Raw genomic sequence first — 14,448 nt, 5'->3', positions numbered from 1 at the left:
CACACGGTCACCAGAACATGTATCCTGGTTAAAGCAACTTTCATTCTGAATCTTCCCCCAGAGAGTTTAGAAAATACTCTTTCCGTGTGCTGCCCAGATGTACCTGTCCAGGGTTGGGGAAGGCAGAGGTGGTATTGGCAATGTTAAGAGGTGATCCTTCCAATTCCCTGGCTTATCCCCAAAGCAAAGTTCTGCCCATTTTACTCAGGTAAATGGCTCTGCCTGGGCAGAATGTACTAGGGAAAGGGAACATTTGAAGAAAGTATTTTCCTTTTCCCTTACAACTGTTTTGCAACCTGACTTTTCCATCTATTTTAAACTAAAACCTACAACTTGTTGGTCTTTCAATTTTAGCTATTCATACTTTTTAATTTTTAAAACAAGGAGCTCTCAAAGAAAATGGGCACGATTCTCCCCTTCAAAATCTACAGGGATATGGGATTTCATCCTTGTTTGATATGCCAATTACTTTTCAGCAGCATTTGAAAAATATTAAAAAGCCTAAAAGAGGAAGCAAGAAAATCTGTATTGGAAACCCCAAACCATGTCCCTGGGTGGTCCGTATTTGCATTGGGAGATTTAGTTTGGCATTTTAACTTATGTAAATAGATTCTCACTTTCCTCTGAGTCTGAAAGCATTCAAAGAGGGAAGATCACCTTTCCAAATCAGCGGTAACCTATACCCTCTGAGAGTGAACAAAGTCACACTTTTCAAGGAAACAGGCAGAGAAGTTTTTTGTTATTCTTTCTTCCACAAAATACACACCAATTCCCACAACCCCTTGCTATTTTGATACTGGTGGGGCAGACGGTGAAACGGGAGACGTGCCATCATTTTAAAAGGGGACACTGTGAAAACACACATCCCCCCACAGGGCCTGCTAACTAACTTGCCAGCCACCCAAACCACCAACTACTGAAATTCCACAAGCTGATTCCGAGACACAATCCCATGGTCATCCTCCAAGCATGGGCTCACTGTAACAGTCAACAACTAGATAAACTTGTAAAGGCCTCCATATGTGCCTCACAGGATCTAAATTGCTTTTAAAAGGAGTGGACTTCATTCCATTTCAATTACTAAAATCTTCTGCTTGTTAAACAAAGAAATGGGTACTATTTCAGGTCAGAGTAGACCATCTAGCTTGCATTCTAAAAGGGAAATTGATGGTAGGCAAAGTCTATACAGTACTGTGTCACCATTTACTCATTGGGGCTACTTAAAATATACACATTACTCTTGGCTTCACTCTAGACATTAGCATAAAATAGAAATCTGACAAATGAATCAAAATCTCCCTTTCTCCCACTGGAAGGAAACCAAAGACACCAAACCAAAGATCAAAAAATTAGCCCAAGGGGCTCATAAAAGAAACAGAAGACTCAAACCATCCTGCCTGCCATTTCTAGAATGAAAAGTTGTCCCTTTCAAGATCCCTTTCTCACAGCAGAAATGTTCCACATGATCCTAATTCAGGAAGGCAAGGATTCCAGAATTCTAGGCATTACCAAGTCTACATTCAAATTGGGCCCAGACGTGCAATGGAAACTACATTTCAGGAAGTGACTGTTTTTACTAAACACATTAAAGTGATCCAAGGGGAAAGAATTAAATCTTATAATAAAAAGAAAATTAAGTGGGATTTATTCTGGCTAGTATTTCAAATCAACAAAGCTTGTTGAGCCTCCACCATGTGTAAGACCCTCAGCTGAAAGATACAAGGGTATCTCAGGGAGCCTGGAGTGTAGTGGGGGAAAGAGGCATGCATATAAGTAGTACAATTCAATATAAAAAAATTTTTTTTAAAGCATACCTATGGTTCAAAGGAAGGCAAGATCACACATATCCCTGAGAAGAGAAGGCTAGAGAATGATATAATTGCTGCTGGATAATAAGAAGCATCTTCCACACACTGAGTGTGTAACATGTATTGAACCCTGTTTTCTCATTATCTGTAATCTTTATAATAACTTTGCAAGCCAGGTATCATTATCCCCATTTCACAGATGAAGAAACTGAGGCTCACATAGCTTAAGTGAGATATCTGGCTTTTTCTTTCTTTTGTCTTATGTTGTCTTTTAGATGTTGTACTCTTATGTTGTAAAAGACCAAACAAGGAAATGGACTTAAATTACAACAGGAAATATTCAATAGAAAAACAGAGTGTCTATTGACATTTTGAGCAGGATAATACTTTGTCACAGGAGTTGTCCTGTGCATTGTAGGATATTCAGTGGCAGCCCTGACCACCACCTATTAGATGCCTGTAGCCACTCTCCCCAGTTTTGATAACCAGAATTGCCTCTAGACATTGCCAAATGTCCCTAGGGTGGACAATCACCCCTGACTGAGAAACACTGATCTAAAACACACTAGAATAAGTCAATTTCTTCTGTAAATCACTACATAGGGGAAAGACAGCCGCAGGGCAGGAGATGGGACCCTTGACTTTGCAGGTCCTTCCAGCCCTGCCCATTTTGAGTCTGAGCCACACAGACAGAAGGCCAAGGACCTAACTCCCGGCCACTGCCTACAATGACCTATAACATACAACACCTGTGCTAAATAAATGCATGCTCTGATAATTGGCATTGTGTGTCCCTGGTGCCCATCAAGGGTTTCTAAGAACTGTGCAAGCATGAGAAGAACTAATGACATTTTAGTTTCCAGATCTGAAGCTTCTGTCTTTAATCTTTCCAGAAACTGACCTATCAGAGAACATGCCTGTGATTTAGAATCATTCAGGGCTTCCTTTCCCACCTCCATTTTTGCAAAAGCCTTTCTTCCCCATTACCAGAGGGGGAAAAAAAAACCGTGACACTTGAAGCCCCAAATCCGACTGTGATGCTTGACCACAAGGTATAAAAATACCCTTTTGTTGAGGAGCTTCTTCAGGTATTTTTTTATAGCGAGATTGAGATAGTATTTAGATTGTAATTGAATTCAAAGAATTACATCGTTTTATTTTTAAGTATCCAAGTTTACAATATTCTGGAAATCACATTCGTTGTGATTCTTCAAGTTTACAATGAAAACAGTTAGATGCCAACTTAAAATGTGTAGCATAAGAGAGCAGCAGAATTTTTAAAAATTCTTTAGAGGTTATAGAAGAAAAAAAAATTGAAGCATAATAAAGCACACTGGTATTGGTTCCCAGGCAGATCTGTTGATCAAGTGCAATCATCCTGTGTAGTGCCAGAGACTCATTACTTTATTATAAAGAATGCCCTTGACTCCAACATAAATTTCTGCTTTGTGTGTTTGCCACACTGATGGCATTAGCTGGTTTGTGCCCCAAAAATGAAAACAATGGGTCATTCTTTAAGAGTATAGTAAAAATATGGGTGAGGATAGAAATGTTAGGGATTCAGTAATATTTTGGAAATAAAACTGCTGCTTGTGAGGATCTCAGGATTGATAAGAACCAAAAACTAAAGGGTATGTAGGTTGTCTGGTAAGCAGAGGTGCTCCCAAGATTTAGTACCAAGTTAATGTTCCGGATCATGACACAGTCACTATATCAGCTAAGCCCCAGAACACTGAGCAGCTTCGAATTCAGCTTTGAAATAAATTAATCTTTGCAATGAACACAGTCTTGGTTTATATCCACTCCTGCAAAGTCAACTTTCTGGACTGTCCTCATTGTAAACCGCTATGCATTTTGTGTTCAGCCTGATACCTAGTGACACTTGAGAATTAAATGTAGGGGCTTTAGCACACCTCAAGGGAAAGCAGGACTTGCTTATTCTCCAGTACACTGAGAGACGTCTAATTTTCTTGTTCTCTTTTGATAATACATTTAGGCTTTTCCCATCAGCACGTGGGGGACTCTCTGTCTTGAAGGACTCTCTGTCTTGCCACAATGAAAAGCTACACTAAACGGTATTTTTTGGCATCCCACATAGAAAAACAATGACATACGATGGGAACAGAATAAACAAACTTTGGAATCTGGCCAACCTGCATTTGAAATCCAGCTTTCCCACAAACTGGTTTCAGGTGGCCTTGACAAAGTGGCTTCATGTTTCCAAGCATCAGATTCTTTGTTTGTCAAATGAAGATAAGAATGTCAGCCTTACAGGGCTGTTAGAATGATTTGATGAACCTAAACATGAACAGGGTAAGTACCTAATGGATGGCAAGCAACGCTAAGGCTTCCTGCCATTCTTGAAGATCTCACTTGGTTGCAGCGTGCATTAGTGTAAGTTGGTACCACCCCACCCCCCACCCCCTGCCTTCAAAATGCCTTGGTAGCAAAATGCCAATAATGCTCTGGTAGCTACAAACATTTTTTTCTTGGTCGGTGCTCATAGGATAGTTTTGCCTTGTTTTCTACACATTTCAGCAGAGTGGCCTCAGCTCCTAGCCCCTCTTCTAAACTGTGCCTGTGAACCAGTGGTTCTTAATCTCTTTTGGTCACAAATCCCACACCCCGCCCCTTGCCACCAGAAAGTTGCATTTCTATACATATGCATTAAATTTTGCATCAGTATTATCGGGTTCGGTGACCACCAGAACACCATCATGTGCCTGCTCTCCACAATGCCTAGGACTCCTATTTAAGAAGCCTCCTCTGAACAAAGAATCAGGAGATGCTTTATGAACATGTGGGCTCCTCAGGGTTTGCACCTGGACAGTAGTGTCTATGTTCCAATGCAAGCTTCACTCTGACATTCTGGTGCCAGGCTTTCTGTAGAGAGGAAGCAAAGAAAATCAGCCCAGGATATCTATGAAAAGTTCTTAATCAAGAGGAATATTTTTTATACAGATCTGGGCAAAAGTTTATAAATTTCAAAGAAATAAAATGAGAGTCAGATTAACTTAATTCTCAAAAGAAGTGAACCCTAAAAGTTCATTGTCCTAGCAAAGTTCCCCAAAGAACGCATTTTCTCACATTTTATAGGGGGTGTAGAAGTCACAACATTTTCTAGTAAAAGGGATCCCTGATCAAGGAAATGACTATTTACATGGCACTTGGGATCCACAAAGTATCATGGGTAATTACCTAATTTCATTAAGGAGAGAGAACCAAATTGGTACTCGATTTCAGAAGAGCTATAGTGCTACATTGAGTTTGCCATATCATCCATAGTTATCAATCTGCTGACAAAAAGTATGGCCACCATTGAGGCTTAAAGGACATGACAATGGTCCATAGGGATGTTAGGTAGCAAACCTGAAAGAGACAGACAAGTTCAGCTTTTTCTTGTTTCTGATAGGGGATGCTAGCAAAACTGGGTGAGCTCTGGTTTGGGAGTCAAACAGACCTGATTTGAACCCTGCATCTGCTATTGATTATCTATAACCCTGAATATGTCACTGAACTCAGTCACATCATCTATAAAATATGGTCGATAACATCTATTTCATAGGATTCATATAAGGATTAAAACGAAATAACATGAGAAAAGAGCTTGGTATTCAGTATATGAAAATTAACCAATATAATTGTTCTGTAGTATGAAAGAGTAGATTCAGACTGCTTAGGGTTCAAATCCTGCCTCTATAATTTATCAGTTGAGCAATTTTCAAAAAAGTTAGTTGGCATCTTTGTATCTTTGTTTCCTCATCTATAAAATAGGATTACAAATAATATATAACTCATAAGATATTTGTGGATTAAATAAATTAATACATGGAGAAGTAACGTAAAATCCAATGCCTGGGCCAAGTGCTCAACGCATTTTAGCAAATGTTTCGGTAAGGTAATACATTTAGAAAACTGCTCAGTATATTATTAACCTTTGCTTTACTTGGCAGAGCAAAATGTAAGGCAAACAAAATGATGAAGGATATACTTAACTTTGCAAAAGACCTTTTCATCTGAGGCTAGGTTAAGTTATAGAAAGAAACAGGTGATGGAAAGAATCAGTAGCCCATTTAGGTAAATCACTTTGGATGAAGCCTATGCACAGTCTGTGTTGAGAGACATGGTTTGAAGACTTGGTATGTATTTTACAAGACCAGACAGAGAAGTACCCAAGATGAATCCCCAAAAATTACCTCAGTGCTGGAGTCAAGGAAAAGGCTTATTGGGGCACCAGTCCATTGAATGTCCAGCTCTTTTCAAAAAAAAATTTTTTTTTAATGTTTTTATTTATTTTTGAAAGAGAGAGAGACCGAGCGTGAGCAGGGGAGGAGCAGAGAGAGAGGGAGACATAGAATTTGAAGCAGGCTCCAGGCTCCGAGCTGACAGCCCGGAGCCCAGCGCGGGGCTCGAACTCACGAACTGGGAGATCATGACCTGAGCCGAAGTCAGACGCTTAGCCGACTGAGCCACCCAGGTGCCCCTTCAAAAATTTTTTTAAACATTTATTCATTTTTAGGCAACAGAGAGTCACAGAGCATAAGTGGGGGAGGGGCAGAGAGAGAGGCAGATGCAGAATCTGAAGCAGGCTCCAAGCTCTGAGCCATCAGCACAGATCCCAATGCGAAGCTTGAACCCACGAACCTCAAGATTATGACCTGAACCAAAGTCGGACACTTAACAGACTGAGCCACCCAGGCACCCCGAGTGTCCAACTCTTGATTTCGGTGCAGGTCATGATCCCAGGGTAGTGGGACTGAGCCCCTCATGGGGCTTGTGCTGAGTGTGGAAACTGCTTAAGATTCTCTCTCTTTCTCTCTCTCTCTCTCTCTCTCTCTCTGCCCCTCCCCCATGTGCGCTCACACCTTCTCACTCTCTCTAAACTAAAATTAAAAAAAAAAAAAAGGAAAGGTTTATTTATTAAATGTAGACTTGGGAAGAAATGTTTGGGGAAGTAGAAGGGCTGGTCAGAAAGTTGACAAAGCCCTCTCAGACATAAAGCATGATGACACAAATGCTGGTTGACTTCCTCTTAAATTTTGTTTATTTTTGTGAGAGAGAGAAAGAGACAGAGAAAGAGAAAGAGAGTGCGTGCACGCACACACACACACATGCACACACACAAGTGGGGGAGGGTCAGAGAGAGAGGGAGACAGAGGATCCAAAGTGGGCTATGTGCTGACAGCAGACAGCCCAATGTGGAGCTCGAACTCACAAACCATGAAATCATGAACTGAGCCTAAGTCCAGAGGGTAAGGAACTGAGCCACCCAGGTGCCCCTGACTTCTTCTTATAATCTCAGAAGTTTGTCAGAAACTAGGCACCAGGGACCACCACTGTAAGAATTGCCTCACTTTCTTATTATGGGTTAAATTTTTTCTCTGTCCATATCCCTAATAGTGATTATACCTGATGATGTAGATCTCAAACACCAAAGAGCTTCAGGACATGTTTCAGTAGAAGAGGAAAGGCTGGGGGTGTGGAGGGGCTGAGCCATCCCTCTGCAGTTGGGCACTGTGTGCCTGCATCCTCCGGTCCAAGTGGAGAGGAAGCAGGTGCATCAGTGCCTGAGGCCCAAGACAAGGACAAAAAAGAGAGACACAAGGGATGTGCTGGGCCAAAAACTGGGGCCAGACTGGACAGGCTGTACAAAGCCTCTACTGGGCGCCAAAATATATTGTCCTAACATCCTAATGATGATGCTGCAAGATCTTACAGAAAAATGGCTCTTGGAGCACTGAATCCTCAGAACTTAAACAACATTGGCAGGTTGGTTCCCGTGAAGAGAACATTTTGATGACTGAGTATATTTTTATTGAGAAACATGGTCAAAAGAGCAGAGTTTAAGGCCTTTGTTTCTCACACAAAGAACTTCTGGACAAAATTTGGCATTTTAAATCATCAGAGGAAGTATTAATCACATTCCCACCGGCACCCTCAGGATGCAACTTGCACTGAAGTCTCCATTCCAAATTTCCTAACGCTGTCTCTCACTATAATCTTCACAGTGAAAATATGTTCATAGACCGTCACCCATAGCTGTGCTAATATTAGCCATACGCTGTCTTCCGCAGTTACCCATGCCTTACTGTCAGCTATGCTTTCTGCTAATCTGGAATATTTGGGAGCAATTTTTCACAACCCTGAACTAGAATAAGTCTACAGTGCACACTTGAAAGGCATTCCAGGCAAGAAAATGGCTGGCCATTTGTTCTTGCCCCTTACCTAGATGAGGTAGAGGCCAGAATAGACTATATTCCATCTTCTGCATTTTTGCTGAGTCTCCGATTTCCAAAGTAATTTCCTGTCCTGATCCTGGGTTTCCACTTAACCTTATTAACCAAGACACAAGTCATGAGACTCTCGCACACTCAGTTCCCATCAGCGCTGCTAGGATCACTGCCCTAATGATGACGACGCACAGATTTATAAGGCCACAGCGATTCCAGAGTGGGGGTAGGAGAGCCACGCGGCTAGGAAGGTGTTTACGAAAACACATCCCCTAACCACACTTTTTTGCAGCAGTGAGAGAAACTGGCATCTTCTTGCGTGAGTGTTTAATTAATGCCCTGCTGGAAGTACATTCGCTCCCTCCGACTTGGCGGGTAGCAACAGCATCTAAGAGCTCTGCAGACAGCTGAAAATGTAATCAAACAGCATCCTTTCCCTTCCCTCTGCAGCTTCCCCTCCCCCAGGGGCCGTCAGCTGGTGGCCCACAGGGGTGCGGATCTCACCGCCGCTAGCCTTCTGCCGCCCAGGACCGGACCGAGGCGGGGCACACTGGGACGCCCCTCCCAGCCCGCGAGGTGGGCGACAAGGTGATGACACCACGACCCCTCCTCCTCTGCCCCCGCCTCTGGGCTCTACCGGGAGAAACTGCAGCAGGGGGGTGTCGCTGGGGGGGGGGGGGGGCTCTGGCCGCCTTAGGGCGCCGCGTGAGCACGCAGGAGCCTGGGGAGGGGGCCGTGGCAGAGGTCCGGCTGCGGCTGCGGCGGCCCAACTACTGCCCGGCTACCCGCGCAGACGACCCTGGGGCTGGGAGGGTCGAGGGGCGACGCGGAGGCGGCGGCCGGGAGAGCGCGACACCCCCCTCCTGTTTACCTGGACGCGCTCGGCGACGGCGGCGGCGGCACTGGGCTCCCCGAGCGAGCGCGGCAGCGGCCCCCGGGGGGCGGCGGGGTCGAGGCTCGAGCGGCTCCAGAGGGCGGCGGGCCCGGCGCGCGCAGGATGTGCTGTCTCACGCTGCGCCGGCCGCTCGGCTCGCGCTCCTCGGGGACCCAGCACTTCCTCTCTCTCCGCGAGCCTGACACTGACAGCTCCCTCGGAGCACCCAGTCTGCGGGGCTCGCCCCGCCCCCGCCCACGCCCTCCACGCCCCGCGCCCCTCCCGCGGGAGGGCCCTCCGCTCGCAGCCTTCTCACCCGTCTCGCAAGGGAGGGGTGGCGCCGGCCCAGCAGCTGGTGGCAAACCGGGGGCCTGGGGAGGTCAACCCGTCTATCTGTACAATCGGCAGGACTCACCTAAGTTGCTGCAAACAGAGGAGCTTCGGTGTTTTGGGAGCTGTTGCTGACATGCCAACATTGAACAACTTTCACTCCCAGACAACTACTTTAAGGTCATTTAAGTAGAAATAGAGAAAGCTCAGCTCCATCTGCTACACACAAAGACATAGGTCTGATTTATCCCTATTTTTTTCCCAGAAGAAAAAAAATGTATATATAGCTCGCCTCCACAACGTTGCTTCTTGGATTCCTAGCTGTTAAAAATCTGGGTAACCATTCTTGAACTCCCTCAAAGCTTACTGTAACAGCTAAGTGGTAAACCCAGAAATGGAGTTTGGGCTTCTAATCAGTGCAGATTTGGCACCATTTTATAGCTAAGTTTTTCGTTGTGCTTCTTGAATATCTGTGAGGTCACTGTCCACATTAACATGGAAGTTACTGAAGGACAAAGACTGTGTCTTCTTCGCTGTTGTATTCCCAATACCTACAACAGTGTTTGATGCATAATAAATGCTGAGTAACTGTTTATGAATTTATTTAATCAAGTGCTACAGTAATTTCAAAATAAATAAATAAATATAGAGGTAAATATATTATTATACCTACTTATGAAATGGCCATCCTTTTTTCCAATTTTGCCTTCCTGGCAAATTATTGTGACCATAAGTCTGGCTAAAAAATAGACAAGTGGAATGTCTTTTGAAAGAAGGAATTCAAGATATTGCAGAGAAAAAAACTTACGAAACAAACACTTGCCATTGCCATGTATTGGATACTTAATAGAAATCAAACTCTACGTACATTTTTCTTTTAAGTTTTTTATTAGCACTGTGTAGTAGATAAAATGCCATCCCCATAGTTAAAGGACTGAATCTCAAAGAAGTTAACTACTTTGCCCAAGTTCCCCAGCTACAGAGTGATGTAGCTGAGATTGGAACCCCTGTTCACCTGACTTCACTGCTTGTACATTACCAACTGGTATTACTGTCTCTCCAATATGGGGGTTATTGTATGCCCACTACCTGCCAAATCTAGGAACTTCAGGTGGTCCAAAAATGAGGAGAATATAAGCCCTTTTTACAAAGAAGTTAAAATCCAGTTGAAGGTAGAAGGAAGGGTAAACATATAACTAAAGGCAAACAGGGGCATCTGGGTGGCTCAGTGGGTTGAGCAACCGCATCTTGGTTTTGGCTCAAGTCATGATCTCATGGCTTGTGAGACTGAGTTCTGTGGTGGGCTCTGTGCTGACAGCAGGGAGCCTGCTTGGGATTTTGTCTCCCTCTCTCTCTGCCCCTACCCTCCTCATGTGCTCACACTCTCTCTTTTTCAACATAAATAAACTTTTTTTACAGGCGAACAATAAGGAAATGGCCAAAGCAATACAATATGTTAAAAGAACTCCAACAAGAGCTCATCTGGTTGGAGTGGGGAAGGTCATAGGAGAAAATTAGAATTGTGAATATGGATAATATCTGAAACAGATAGATAGGGGTTTAAGAGTAGAAATGAGGGGCGCCTGGGTGGCGCAGTCGGTTAAGCGTCCGACTTCAGCCAGGTCACGATCTCGCGGTCCGTGAGTTCGAGCCCCGCGTCAGGCTCTGGGCTGATGGCTCAGAGCCTGGAGCCTGTTTCCGATTCTGTGTCTCCCTCTCTCTCTGCCCCTCCCACGTTCATGCTCTGTGTCTCTCTGTCCCAAAAATAAATAAACGTTGAAAAAAAAAAATTTAAAAAAAAAGAGTAGAAATGAAGAGGGAAGAACATTTCCAGGCATAAACAAAGCTCTAGAAAAGAGAAACCACATGTACCCAGCAAATGCTGAGTGGTCCAGCTTTTCGAAGTATGGCAGACTCATGGGGGAGCAGATTGAGACTTAGGGAAGGCTGAAAAGAAGATAGTGGAATACCACCATTACAGATATTTGAGCAGGAAATGACATTTGGTAAGGGTCATCCAGGAGCTTCTACGGATAAAGGACTGAAACAAGTAAAGACTAATTCAAAGTTCATTTTAAGAGCCTAGGTCAGGATTAGGAAGGCCTGAATTTGTCAAGTTGTGTTTATCATAATGGCTTATGTCCCCAGCACAAATTTTTAAAAAGTGCTTATAATTATTTTCATTATCATGTGTACAGGCATAGTATAGATATTGGGTGTAGGACTAGAAATAAATAAGAAATGAATGATCTCTATATTCCAGAGACTCAAAATCTAATGAAAAGACGCAATCAGCTTTAATACCAAACAGACTAATAAAAGTAGAATAAAAAAGGTAGAAAGACATTTGCCATGAGAGATCAGGAAGGGGAAAATGCCTTACAGTAGGGCATCCTCATGATCTGGAGGCATTTGTTGAAGAGGTTCTGGGTGTATGTATACAGTTGGATACGAATCTTGACAGATGGCAATGTGCATTTGAGAACGGGGTTAGATAGCATGCATAGACTTTACCTTAGTTTTATTGATAGATCTTATTTTTTTAGAGTATTCTAAGTTTACAAAAAATTTACGCAGTAGTACAGTGTTCCCCCTATACCCCCTACAAGTCATAAACTGCTCATTGCAAATATACCCGTTTCACCTCTTAATCTATTTAATGCTCCAAAGTTTGAAAGAAGAGCCCCAAGAATTAGTTAAATGGTTACTATAAAAAACACGCCGGGCAAATTTCTAACTTACTAGCCTTTAAGAAGTTGCTAAAGAGTCTTGCAGAGAGACAGTGGTGTGGCTAAATTCTCCTACTCTGGAATCAGACTTTCTGAGTGTGAGCTTAAGTCGACTGCTTACTGGTTTTGTATATTTGCACACGTTAGTAGACTCTTCTGAGACTCAACTCTCCTAGAAGTCAAAAGGGGGTAATAATGACACTTGTCACCTGTGATATTTCAATGAATTAATCCATGGGAAGCACTTCACACAGCCCCTAGCATATAATTAGAAACATTCAATAAATGTTAGCTCTAGTTTGCTATTATTAGTTCAGTCAGCATGAAAAGTCCCAGAGCTTTGTACTCTCTAAACTCAGTGTCCAATCTGTGATATTACCAGACTTCAGGGACTACTGAGACCTTGGAGTCACTACCAGCCTTCAAGAAAGAGAGTCTTCTGTCCTCATGCACCTCATACATCAGTGCCAGATACAGGTGTGGCCCGCAGCTGGCTCCCTTGTCTAACTCACTTGCCTAAAACCCCATTTCACCCAGGTTCCAGCAACATTCTTATGTACCAGATGTCTTCCTATCTGCCCGAGAGTCTCCTCTGCAAGTTTTTCTTCAGTCCATTATATTTTGGTTGGAAGAAATAAAACTGAAGATTAACCCCAGTGATCCAAAGGCTCTAACACAACAGAAAAGAAATGTGAGCCATCTGAGTTGGCTTTTAAAATTGAAAGATAACCAAGAGGAAAAAAAATGCTTGAAAATATTCTCCAGTTAAGACAACATATGTTCTACATAGTGCTCAGAATAAAAACCTGTAAGAAAACTAATTTAAAACCACTGATGAATGTCATATATAGTTTTGTGTAGGATATATATCAAGTGAGACATGTTTTATGTATTTTTTGATTATATGACTAAAGATGGTCAGTTTGTGCCAAACCAAAACAATAATAGATGTTCAGAAAAAAAGGTGCATTATTAGTATTTTAAGATTTACTAGAAATCGAAGAGTGACTTAGGATGAAATCAATGATTGCAATGTATAAAGCAACCCTTGCTTTTTGTCTTCTGGACACTTCATTACAGCATGTTGTCTATGTTTTTATAGATGCAAAGAACCTACAATAAATAAATACACTCGCATAAAATTTGCTATCAGTTTTGGAAGAATGAATTCAGAGATATCTGTTATATAGTTTTAGATTTTTTAAATGCTTTTTGAATAACTTCCAAAGACAACTCCACTTATACTATAATTACCTATATTTGGCATGTAATTGTGTTATAATCACCACCCCCCTTCACTTTTGCCTCCTTGTATCTGTTCCTCCCCTTCCCCCTTACATTTCCTTCCATCAGCTTTTCTTTCAAAGATGATGCTAAGCCAAAATGCATATTTTTTAACAATCTGTATAAAATAACACAATTTTTAGTACTAAAGAAATGTATAAATCAGAGATATTAAATTGAGGTCAAGAACCCAGGCCCTGAGTCAAGAATACCTGGGTTAACTAGCTCCTGTGATTCACTAGCTATGTGGTTCTGCACAAATTGCTTAACCCTGTTACGCCTCAATATATCTTCATCTGTAAAATGGTCATCATACTGCCCATCTCTTAAGATTGTAATAAGAATTGGGGCACATGGGTGGCTCAGTCGGTTAAGAGTCCAACTTCAGCTCAGGTCATGATCTCACAGTTTGTGAGTTCCAGCCCCACATCGGGCTCTGTGCTGATGGCTCAGGGAACCTGCTTCAGATTCTGTGTCTCCCTCTCTCTCTGTTCTTTCCCCTACCTCACTCTATCTCTCTCTCACTCAAAAATAACTAAACATTAAAAAAAAATTTTTTAAAGATTGTAATAAGGATTAAATGAGATAATTCTTATAAAAATTGATACAGTGATTAGCAACAAGTAAATTTTAAATGAATGTTAAATATTGTTATTATGTGGATATGCACAGCAAAAGGAATGAAAGGTAACAGAAAAATATTACCAAAATGCTGGCTATTTTGGGTGATTCCACTACGGATTTTTTTTTACATGTTCCAACAAGCCTGTTAGATATGAGGAATATTTCACTAACAGCATTAAGTCACTTGAAAACAATAGAGGTTTATACCATAAGCTTCTTTCTTTTATTTATTTATTTATTTTTTTACATTTATTTCTTTTTGAGAGATGGAGACAGAGTACAAAGCGGGGGAGGGGGGGGGGCAGAGAGAGAATGAGACACAGAATCCCAAGCAGGTTCCAGGCTCCAAGCTGTCAGCACAGAGCCCGATGCAGGACTCGAACCCACCCACAAACTGTGAAGTTATGACCTGAGCCGAAGTCGGATGCCCAACCGACTGAGCCACCCAGGCGCCCCTAAACTTCTTCCTTTTAAAACTCCCTAAACGTACACTAAATCTTATTTGGCAACAGTTACAATATACGTTGTAGACATCAGAAACAAGAAGCTAAAGATGGATGAAGCCTTAC

The 14,448-nt window shown here is 42.4% G+C and overlaps 1 protein-coding gene across 3 annotated transcripts in view; it reads right to left on the bottom strand.

Annotated features, from left to right (window-relative positions):
* DYNC1I1 (dynein cytoplasmic 1 intermediate chain 1) overlaps positions 1-9,044 on the bottom strand; it is a 313,654-nt gene extending 304,610 nt beyond the window's left edge. For 2 of the 3 annotated variants that reach the window (XM_047847119.1, XM_047847137.1), the window contains exon 1: positions 8,910-9,044. The gene's annotated coding sequence lies outside the window, so the exon portion shown is untranslated. Of the gene's footprint in view, positions 1-7,217; positions 7,295-8,909 lie in introns of those variants that run through there. The other variant, XM_047847127.1, reaches the window with a different exon arrangement.
* Positions 9,045-14,448: the final 5,404 nt, after the last annotated feature.

The sequence above is a fragment of the Prionailurus viverrinus genome, chromosome A2 (assembly GCF_022837055.1).
Source record: "Prionailurus viverrinus isolate Anna chromosome A2, UM_Priviv_1.0, whole genome shotgun sequence".
NCBI classification, from domain to species: domain Eukaryota; kingdom Metazoa; phylum Chordata; class Mammalia; order Carnivora; family Felidae; genus Prionailurus; species Prionailurus viverrinus.
This window is presented reverse-complemented; position numbering and strand designations above follow the sequence as displayed.